Source organism: Aulonocara stuartgranti (assembly GCF_965226115.1).
Source record: "Aulonocara stuartgranti genome assembly, chromosome: 16".
Classification (NCBI taxonomy): domain Eukaryota; kingdom Metazoa; phylum Chordata; class Actinopteri; order Cichliformes; family Cichlidae; genus Aulonocara; species Aulonocara stuartgranti.
Window position 1 is genome coordinate 20,942,352 of NC_138952.1, and position 11,275 is coordinate 20,953,626.

An 11,275-nucleotide genomic window follows, 5' to 3' on the forward strand; every position below is an offset into this window, starting at 1 on the left:
AGTCAGAGCATTACAACGTCCGGACGGGAGAGATGCTACCAGAGGGTCAGGCACATGTCTCAAAATGGTGACGGGTTGCTCAGCTTTTTATAGTCTCTAGTGGCCCCCAGCTAGTCGTAAAAGCCAAAACATCACATTTTTTCTCTGTTACAGCGCCTAAGTTATGACCTCGGCAGTTGTTTCTCTGCTTTCTGTAAGGTGGGGGTGTGGAATGTGGTCTATCTATCTCCCCTGTCTTTAGACACAGAGTCTCCTGCTTACAACCTTCTCTTCATGATTCAACAATTAAGCATGTCAAGAAAACAGTGTAACACATTCCCAGCAGATCAAGGATACAGAGTGATGCACATTTATCTAATGAACTAATATGTGAATATGTTCTGTTAACTCAAAAGTATAATGAGAACTAAACTACATACAGCTCACACACTCTATATTAAAGGGTATAATGTGATCTACAGCAGTATTCTAATTCAACTACTTTGATTACATATATAAGGTAACATATAATAACAGAATAATCTAATAATTCCCCCTTTTGATCTCTGAAAGAGATCACTTACAACATGCACTCCAGGGTCGCAAGGTCCAGGTTTTCTTGATCCTGAGGCCCTCTGTCCCCCTTTAACGGGTGGACCATATGTGGGATGACCTCTGTGTTCACGCAGTTCAGATGCAAGCAAAGTTAGATTTACAACCATAACAGCAGTTACAGATGACACTCCCATCACTCCCCAATTCTCCCACAGCTTTATTTTGGTGCTCCAGTTTTCCACTCCCATTTTAATGTCCCCTTATACCTTTCAAATGTACTTAGACTAGAACCTCTGTCTAAGGAGCTTTTAACCTTTATTTTTATTGCTGCAGCTACCAGTGTCTTCCAGTTGGGTGATTCTCAGCTTCTTTCTTCGACCTCCGGAGTTAGACCACCCTTTAGTCATTGCACAGTTCTGGGGATTATTCTGCCCCGATTTCAAACAAAGATCTGTGTATTTTGGGGTCACCGGCGTGTCCCCCTTTTTGCCAAGAGCCTCTTGAACCTCGTTGGTCTGGTGTTCCTGGTTTTCGCCAACCCCTTCATGGTTATTGCTGTGTTTGTGGGATCCATCTTCTCCAGGAGCCCAAACATCATGACACTTGACCCCAGTTGCTGTCTCGGCAGTCCCTACATCTGTCCCTGCTGTGAAGGGTCCTCACATCTCCGGGTCCCCGTCTGGTGTCTGTTCCTTTCTCTGCAAGAGACAGAAAACCAAAACACCTCTCTCCCTAGCCTTGATAATCTAATATTGTTATCCATTGTTCTTCTAATGATTCAAATTTGGTTTAAAATATTATGTTCAGGACTTATTCTAATCATAATCTATGTGTGTGTAAAAGAAATCAAAAATTAGTGAACCCTTTCTAAGTCTAACACATTATAAGCTTAAGTTTTACCATAGCTAAATTATTAAACACAAAAATAAACTCATAGAAATTTTCATATCACCATTGTTTGATGTTCAAACTCAACTTCCACTTCCCCCTTTTTTGACACACTCCCATGTGTCAATTCACCGGAGCTAGACACTTAAAAGAGAAGGTTGGTGACATCATATCTCAGAAAGTATCAGAAATTCTTCTCTCGAGTACCGTTGCTCCAGCCTTGTCATCCCTGAGGATCTTCGATCCCGAAAATGTCCCTTCTCCTCATGTAATAAAGTCTGTCATCCTTCCATGCCCTGGTAACTGGTCCATCCAGAGCTGTAACATTTTGAAATGTACATACAACAAGCCAAACCACACCTTGGTCACACCAACCCTCTTCCGCCCCGAAGATGTCCAATGCCATCCTAGTATGGACTGTCAAAAGTGGCTTTAACGCTGACTATCCTGACAATCCATTTTATAACATTTCCTGGTCAGATTTGCCAATCTCTGCACCAGGGTTTTAAACTTTTCGCCATTTCCATTAGTTGTTATTTTTATTTAGTTTCGACTCCAGATTTTCAATTTTTTCCAGTTGTAATTAGTTTTTACCAATTCTTTGCTAGTTTAGTTTAGTTTTTATTTTCTGAAAATCCTTAGTTTCAATTTAGTTTTATTTGTGTTTTGCAAAAATTAAGTGTAACAAAATCCCAGTTCCATCATATCAGTCATGCTCTTCTGGTTATCCTTGGGTGTTGAGACTAATAACTATTAACTCTTGCCGCACCGAGTGGTCCTAATTTTGGTTCAAGTGAATTGATAACCTTTTGAAGGCGATTGTTTCACAGCTTTATTTAGATGTCCCAGTCCTGTTGTCTCGGGATACATCACGCTGCCTTATCTGGGGTTAGCTGTTTTCTGGGGATGCGGGTTGAGTGGGTGAGCTCTTCAAGGAGGGGGAGTGTGCTCCCCCTGATGAGGTCTTCTAGGTAAGCTAGGTTAACCTTCTTGTGTGGGCTTTTCAAGTGCACTTTAAGGTTAGTGGGACTTTTAGTTTTATAAATGTCCCTCATGACCCCCTGATGACCCAGTATTTCATTTTTGCACACTGTAGTACACATTTTAGTTTTTGCTTGTAGCTCGCATACTCTACTTGCCACTCCTCTAATTCCTGATGTTTCTTAGAGAGGGCAACATTACCTTTAAAATTATATCACATGTGTGGGGGTGTGGCCTTGCCAATTGTTTTGCCCACCTTTTCAAAATGGCTGGCGTGCCCACAAGCACATTTCATGGAAAAAGAAAGGTAAGCTTGATATTTACATTTAAAATGTTTTGTTAAACTCAGATTTTTATTTTATTCTTTTTGCAAGTACCCCTCCTCGGTGGCGAGAAACTGTTGGTGTGGTCAAGTGGGTGCTCTAGAAACAAACGCTCAGGACAGAACAGTTATCAGTCATGTACTTCCTACAAATTTTGCATATGTTTTATTTCATATTGATCCTCTGAGTGTAATGGTACATTTTAATTTGAATTTATCCAAACTAAACACAATATTTTCTTTATTTACTTTGCTCTTGTTCTTTTTCAGTACCACATCCTATCAAATGTCCCTGTCGATTATATTCTACATTTAATAACTTACTATTTCAAGTGAGAACCTAAATCACGAGGACCAATGTTTATTATTGCATATCTCTATTCTGAATGTGGCCAGTCATTCATAGGTATTGTTCAATTTTGGCGATTTTCCTCTATAAAATTTAATTGACTTTTTACAGTGGCCTGCTATGGTTAATAATAACATATTCCAGTCATGAGTGGTATCAAAAGTCTTCTCCACTGTAGCATTTGTGCCCCCCCAGACTCCAGGGTGGGGGGGCACACATAAAATATTACAGAGGGCTGCTCCTGGTCTTTGGGATGCACTGAACCCTAGTTGTAAGGTTAACTGTCTGTAGCACATGACCATGTAAAGAAAATTGGAAAGCTAGCATTTGGCTCAATTTGTGGCAGTGATTGCTTTTATGTACACCCACCTGACATTATATTAGGTACACCTTTCTAATACCAGGTTGAATCCCCTTTTTTGCTTTCAGAACTGCAGAGTTCGTCATAGCACAGATGCAACAGGTTGCACGAAACATTCCTCAGGGATTTTGGATTTCATCGTCATGCTCAAGAAACCAGTTTGAGGTGATTTGAGGTTTGAGACATGGCTATTGTTGCGTTTTCAGTTTCACCCCAGTTCTTTTTATTCCTCAGTTCTCCAGAGACGACACCGGAACTTAGTAGTTATTTCACAAAACCTTTATCTTCAGTCACTCATGCACCTTCCAGAAGTGGAGAGAATTCCTCTGCAGATCTCAACTTCTTTGTCTGGTACAACGAGTTTTATACAAGCGACCCCCCACACCCCCCATCGTAAAACCCACACGGTGTGTTGTAAACCTAAAACACTGTGTTTGTGTATGTATGTGCGAGCAAGTGAGTGCCTGCGTGTGCGCGTACCTCTGTGTGTTGTGTGTGTGTGAATGTGTGTGTGGGTGTGTGTGTTTTAACAGTGTGTGTCTGTATATGTGACTTCCTGCTGGTCATAAAGTCATCTCCTCCCACCCCCAAGTCACAGCAAACTAAGATCCCCACTCGGGTATCCCTTGGGGAATCTCCACTTAGCTGTTGGCTTCTTGTTGTCTTACTCTTACAGCTAAGGATGAGGAGGGTCTCCTGCAAACCTACTTCTAAGTTGTGACAGTTATGAGCCTTTATTACATTCAGGGACAAAGGTAACAGAGTTTTCCTCTCTTTCCTATCTGTTCCATATAGTCCTAGCATCCCCCAACTGTGGCTTCCTATTTCCTTTTATGACTGGCAGATCAAATTCTGATCCTACCATTTGAATGTCACAGCAGGAATCAAGAGTTATCAGACCAGTTTTCCAATGCTAGTGAGCCTGTGTGAGTTGCGGCCTCAGATTCCTGTTCTTAGGTGACAGGAGCAGCGCCTGGTGTGGTCTTCTGTTATTGTAGCCCATCTGTTTCAAGTTTCAACATGTGGTGCTCAGACCAGCCTGTCTGGCACTAACAACCACATCATGGTCAAAGGTTCTTTTTCTTCATTCTGATGCTCAGTTTTAACTTCAGCAGGTTGTCTTGATCATGCCTACAGGCCCAAATTCATTGAGCTGCCTTCATGTTATTGGCTAATTAGATTAGCCAGCAAACCAACGGCGGTTTTCTTCTTGAACTCATGGGAGACTGGGCCATTTTTGCCCAGTCTCTTTCTTATTGTTGAATCATGAACTCTGACCTTAACTGAAACATGTAAGTGGTTTTTTAATGTTTTTCTGGGTTCGTTTTTTTGACTTCCTGGATGAGTCGTCCATGTGCTCTTAAAGTAATTTCTTTAGGCCGGCAGCTCCTGTGAAGCATTACCACTTTTCCAAATTTTCTCCATTTGTGGAAAATGGCTGTCATTGTGGTTCAGTTTAGTCCCAAAGCCTTAGAAATGGCTTGTAACCCTTTCCAGACTGGCTTTTTTTTCTCAGGTGTTTCCGTTTTGTTTTGTTTTTTTATGAGTGAAGTAAAAAGTGTTTGTTAAAGAAGATCATTACTGTAATTAAATGTAGAAAATAATGAGCATCTCTAACCTGACTGCAAGATTATTGGATATGACTAATGTTTGGCTTATTTCTGCCACATCAGTTTGATTATAATTTGATGATTTTGCGTATAGATTTATTCTGTTGTTTATAAACTGCAATAACGATTTCAACCACATTAGCAGTCAGTATTAAATAATCGCATATGTATTTTTTCCCATCATTTCCTGAGTGTGCAGAGTTGAATGCCTCCCTCACTAACTGCTTTATGAGTAAGCACTGATGTGGGTGTACCCGGTGAAATATTGTGTTGTTTGCAACATGCAGTAATGCTCAAATAACAAAATAATAGTCATGAAGTCTTCCAGTTAAACCAGTCACGGTGTGTGTATAGAGTTTCATTCAGCAGCATATTGGAGCTCGAGACTACTTGAATTTAGTTCAGTTTTTATTTATTTTTTCTGCAAATCTTAAAGTGCTAAACAACTGGGGAGAACAGATGTTTATTTTAATCAGAGCAGCAAAACAATGTGAGCAGAGGGTACAGCAACCATTACAAACAAAACATGAAAGACACGAGGGAGATGGTGACTGATATTTCATATTTCATCCCCGTTTTCTCTCCGGACCCAAGATGACTGGATCTCAGTGTGGGGGGGGAGGAAAAGAAAGTTCAGAGGCATTTAGAATCATTTATTTAAAAGCCACACAGCAGCAGGATGTGACGCTGAATCAAGTTGAGCTACAGTGCCTGTACTCCTCACAGTGAAGAAACAGTGCAGCAATGCAGCTCATTGATGTGTTTTTAATTGTCTTTAGGCTCTGTTACATATGAATGTATTAAAGGACTGGATAAAAGCGTAGCACGGGTACCGAGGATCACTCAGTGTTGGTTTTGGTCTTTAGAGGGGAATCTGTGACAGTAAGGAAAATATAACACATCAACAATATCAACAAGCCCATCGTTCAGAGGCTGACAGACATACTGTGTCTGACTCATCCTGTTTTTCCCCTTGGAAGGTTTCCTTTCTGAGAGAAAAGAGCTGAAATTAAAATACCGACGCTTTTCTACCAGCGTCCTGTGGCCTTGGACTTTGAATTATTCCATCCGGCCGCTGAATGCTCAGTTCATGTTTGTTGCATGTTCATTTCTCACTCATATCTATTTTGCTCTTCTGCCAAGTGGAGCCCACCTGCGACCTTTAATTGGCAGATTGATTCTGCTATTTGTAAGCTCGACCACCTGCAGAAAAGACCAGACTGACAGCTGGTGAAATGCCACAGAGTTGCAAAACACAAGGAAGACCGCAGTGTGGCTTTGTGGCCAGATGTCCTTGATAGAGCACAGAGTCGGTGACAAACAATCCATTACATGCTTGGATTGTGAACAGTGCAAAATATGAAAACCACCGCTGTGCAGCGAGTGATCGAAACAGTGAGTCACCGTACTTTCCTCGAAGCAACGTTTATTAGCGCAGAGCTAAGCAGCCAGTGTGTTTCTTCCACTCGGATCCCAGAGTTTCACTGCCTCCTCACTCGTGTTTACTCAGGGCAGAGCGGTAGCGGGAATGTGTGTTGTGTGTACTCAGGGAGGGCTGCATCAGGATACCAGCCCTACAGTAGCACACACAAGCGGACACACAGTGCAGTGCCTGTGACTATAACATGACAGGAGCTTAGATAAATATTAGTTTTGCTTTATTTATCTTGTTGACCAACTATTGTTCGTGAGTGGACTGTACGTCAGAAGGGTCATGTGACATAGGCTGTGTTGTTCTGCTCCGTATTTTTTTTTATCTGATGCACAAAACTAAACCCAAACACTACCACAATCATAACAGAAATTTTCAGTATTTGCAAAATTATTGTGTTGATTAAAAGCAAGCAAGATCCCTTGGCAACAATGATGATTATGACCTTTATGAGTTTTTTTTTTCTTTTTTCATTTTTTAATGGCCCGTAATAATCCCCTTGTAACTGCATCTTATTTTCTGTTCTTGCTTCTATCCATGCAGAAGTAGAAATCCTTGTAATTTTCATTAGATCAGTCAGTTAGAGGATCACATGAAGTGTGAATTAGCTGATGCAGAGATAAAACGTCTTCTGCTAGTTTCCAGATTTTCCACTTTCATGCCACCAGAAGCTACAAGCTAACATATATTTTGTCAACCCTGTAATGCCAAGTGTATCATGAATTCTTGTGAGTTGTTGAGGCTGAAATGCTGAATATAGCAAATGTGATACAAAATAAAACTAGTACATGTATAAGAATATTTTTTTATTATTTTAAATATAAATGTAAATAATAATAAGTAAATAATCCAACATGTATTGAATAGATAAGGAAGTAGAAACATGTAATTATACAGCAGATTTTAAATCAAAGTGTGTAAAGTTAAAAATAAAAGTACATTTAAAAAAGTTCTTAAAAAGCTTAGACCTCAGGATGGTCGAGTGATTGGGAAGCGACGATCTTGAGGGAGTTTATGGCTAGAGGTTATCTACCACATGCACGTGAAAAACATTTAAAGGCTTTAAATTCAAACTGTACCAGTTTACACTGGATTCTGTCATACCCAGGGAACCAGTGCAAGGCTGCTGTATTGTCCTTTTTGGTAATCAGTTATTGGACTAATTGTATATGTAGGAAATGAATGACTGACTCCAATATACAGTGCATTCACATCAGACATTTCTAGATGTAAAAAAGCATGAATAACCTTTTGCAGATCAGAAGGTTTTAAAAGAGAATTTAGTCTGGATGTTGTTCTGAGCTTTAAGAAGAAGCCCACTGAATCTCACTCACAACGCTTCTTGATTCTCAGGCGTTTTCTTCAGCTTCAACTTGAGGATGAATATCTCGGCAGCTGTTATTCGTCCTTTCTCGTCTCATTGAGCCGTATCACAAGGTCACGTCTCTGCTTTAGGACCAGATACAATGAAAGACCTATGTTATTCCTGCCATCTTCAGATGTACTACATTAGCATGCTAACATCCCCAAATTAAACAATAAGCATGCTAATGCTTGTTCTTCCTTGGCTTTAAGCACAAGCTAGAAGTATGGCTGCAGAGGCTCAACCCAATCCAGGATTTCTGGGACAGATACCCATTTTTGGCAAGTAAAAGATCTCATATGGAAGCTTGTTTCCACCACTGAAAAACGAAAAAGTGGGGGTTTATCTCAAAATTGTAAAATCAGTAACTCAAAACACGTCAGAATTTTAAAGTATTCTCCCAATATCTAATTATTTACTGCGATTTTTACATTAGTAAGTTGAAATTTTGACTTATGGATAGTAAAGCTTTTTACTATTTACCATTTTTATTTAATTATTTATTTTCCCAGTGACAGAAACAAGCTTCCATACATTCTTGATATATCTGAGCCAACTTTGACTTTTCATCACTAGCTGCTTAGCTGCATTTGCTCCAAACAGCAGAGTTGTAGCATAGACACTATGTGTCAAGCTGTCCTAAACATATTTTTCTTCATCATATTCACTATAAAACTGCTGCTCTAATGTCTGCACTGATATTGTTATCAGTATCACTGACAGGTTCATATCATCCTAAAATATTTGCCAGCCCATATATGAGCAGTTTTTCTTGTTCCAAGTGAAATCACACATTAAGTTAATAGCTGATAAAAGGCAAATCTGAATTCAACTGCTTGAATCATTTAAATTCTAAGGTATCTTTTATTATTCTCTTTATCAAATCCCCAGCTGACGTCTAAAAGGTGAAGCAGTATCTCTTCACAGGTTACAATGCAGCTGGAGTTCAGCTTAAAATGCCATAATTGCTGATGTCAAGATGTGCCTTTGGCTGCAAATGAAGCTGTGATGAAGTCTGCCGGTTCATTAGTGCTAATTCATGTAAAGTGAAAGGAAGAGGGAAGAGAAGAAAGGACGAGGATGAAAGAGACAGTAATGAGTAAGGACTGAAGGAGACTGGTGTGGGCCTGGGCGGATCTCTCCAAGCCGTCAAATTTGGTTTCCCGACTTAATTCACGCAAGCACAGGCAGAATTTTGTCCTCATTCCACCCCATATACATTAGTATGTCATCTTTGTGGTTGCTTTTATTGTGCACAATATTCTTAGCAGTTTATTTGATCAGGCACTGCAGCGAGACGGAGAATATTCTCTGTGTGTTCAGATACTTTCAGACACATCAGAAGAAATCAAAGCCACTCAGGGTTTCCTTAGCACAGGAAGGATTGGCATTTTCACTCATTTACACTTTTCCTTGTGGACCTCTTATCATAATCAGGACTGCTTTAGCTCAGATGGTGCAGCTATTAGTTGTAGGGTTAGTGGTTTGTTTCCTAGCTCCTCCTCATCATCTTCCTGTCTGTCTGTAAGTCTTCAGCTTTTTTTTCCCCGGTTGTTTTTCTGATTAAAAATTCAAAAACTTCAAAGCACAGATCAAAACAACATACGAGGGAGACTAGATAAAAGAGCTAAATTATATAAAAGTGTTGGAGCAAGACACTGCTAAACTCCAACCTGCTGCTCTTTGAGGCTGCACCAACAAACACAAATGTTTTAAACGAAATAATAGTATCAGCGTGTGCAAATGCAAACCATGAAAGAGATGATGTTTGGTCATTTCAGCTTTTTGATTTGGTCTGGTTTTGGTAGGATGTTACCATGGTAATATTTACTGATGGGATTGTAGCACAGAGGGCCAATCATGTGAGAGGGTAATCACGGGCAGCAGGAGAGGAGAGGGCAGGTTGATCACACAGACTGAAATTGTTTCATATTCCTGTAGCTTTGTAGCATCAACCTTCTTTTATTTATATTTTTAAAGTTGTTGTTGTACTTTTTGAGTGCCTTAGGTGTTTTTATTTATTAATATAGTGGCTCTGCTAGAACTTTTATTGTAGGTTTAAGAGCTGCGGAGATGAATAACCGTTAGCCGCTGCAGAAGAATGCAGTGAACTGTATTGATTTTAAATACAGTTCACTGCAAATGATCGGTCCTGCCTTTTAGCAAGTTTATAACACTGCAGAGTTGGTTTGCAGACAGATTGTTTTGGTTAATGTTTGGCTTTCAGTATTGGGTATTTCAGTCTTTTGTAAAACTGATTATAGTTTAGCAATTCTGACTCTGTTTTTAGTGCTGTGGCTGGTTGTGTCCTCTGGTGATGTTCCCTTATGTTCGGTGCTGATATTGTCTGTGCTGCTGCATTTAATTAGTGTCATTTGAAGAGTAATTTGGTTTACATTTCACGAAGACGATAATCCCAGTGCTCCATCACTGGGTAGTTAGCTTCCAGCCTTTAGGATGGTTTTGTTTCTTCTTCTTTTTTCTTAATGCCTTAACAAATGGTGGTTTTGTGGCTGATGACCCACACTGACTGCTGCGACCTTTTCATGGAAGCCCTTATGTCTTGATTCACCTGTGATACAAAAAAGTGCTTATTACTGCCGGTACAAAAGCAAGCTGCCTCGTGACGGTGCTAGAGGTTAAAATAAAGTTGTGCTAATTAAAGCAATATATTCAATAACTGTTGAAACATGTCAGTAAAAAACATAAATGTGGAAGTTTATGTTTAAAATATTTAACAGTACCAACATTACAATTTATGTATGGACAAGAAAGTCACCCATCTGCACATGGACTGCACAAGGGTCCAGATCTGTTGTTGAGAAATCTCTCTCCAGTCCTGAGTGAGTGCATTGATAATTGATGAACGTGTCCCAGGTATGTTGCGCAGGACACATATCGGGACTAAATGGTGGCTGACAAAGTGTCTGGATATGCTCCTGATCCAGAGAGACCTGCACTGCTCTGTCAGCAGGGAGGGCAGCTATTGTTCTGGTGAAACAGCCGCAGGGTGGGTGCTGCTGCAAGAATAGCACAAGTACAGGTTGGAGCACCTGATCTCAGCACCTCTGTGCACTCAGATTTCCACCAAGAATAATCACATCATACATGGTGCTCTCGTGGACATGCAAGGCTGCAGCAGCACCTCAGAAACATCACCATGTGAGCTCCTTTGTGTTCAGTAGACAAATTTATCAAAGGCACTGTTGACTCAAACCAATCAACCTTATCAGAAAACTACTCACAGAGTCTATTTTTGTTTCTGTAAGATTAGATTAAATGATATCCTGAGAAATGACTTTACAGTACAACAAAGATTTGAAAGCTTATTTCACAAAATAACACTTATAACACCTGTATGTACTATAGTGTATATAATCCTGTGTGTATGATTGTTCCCATCTGCGTTATAGATATCTGCATTTCTTAGCAGAC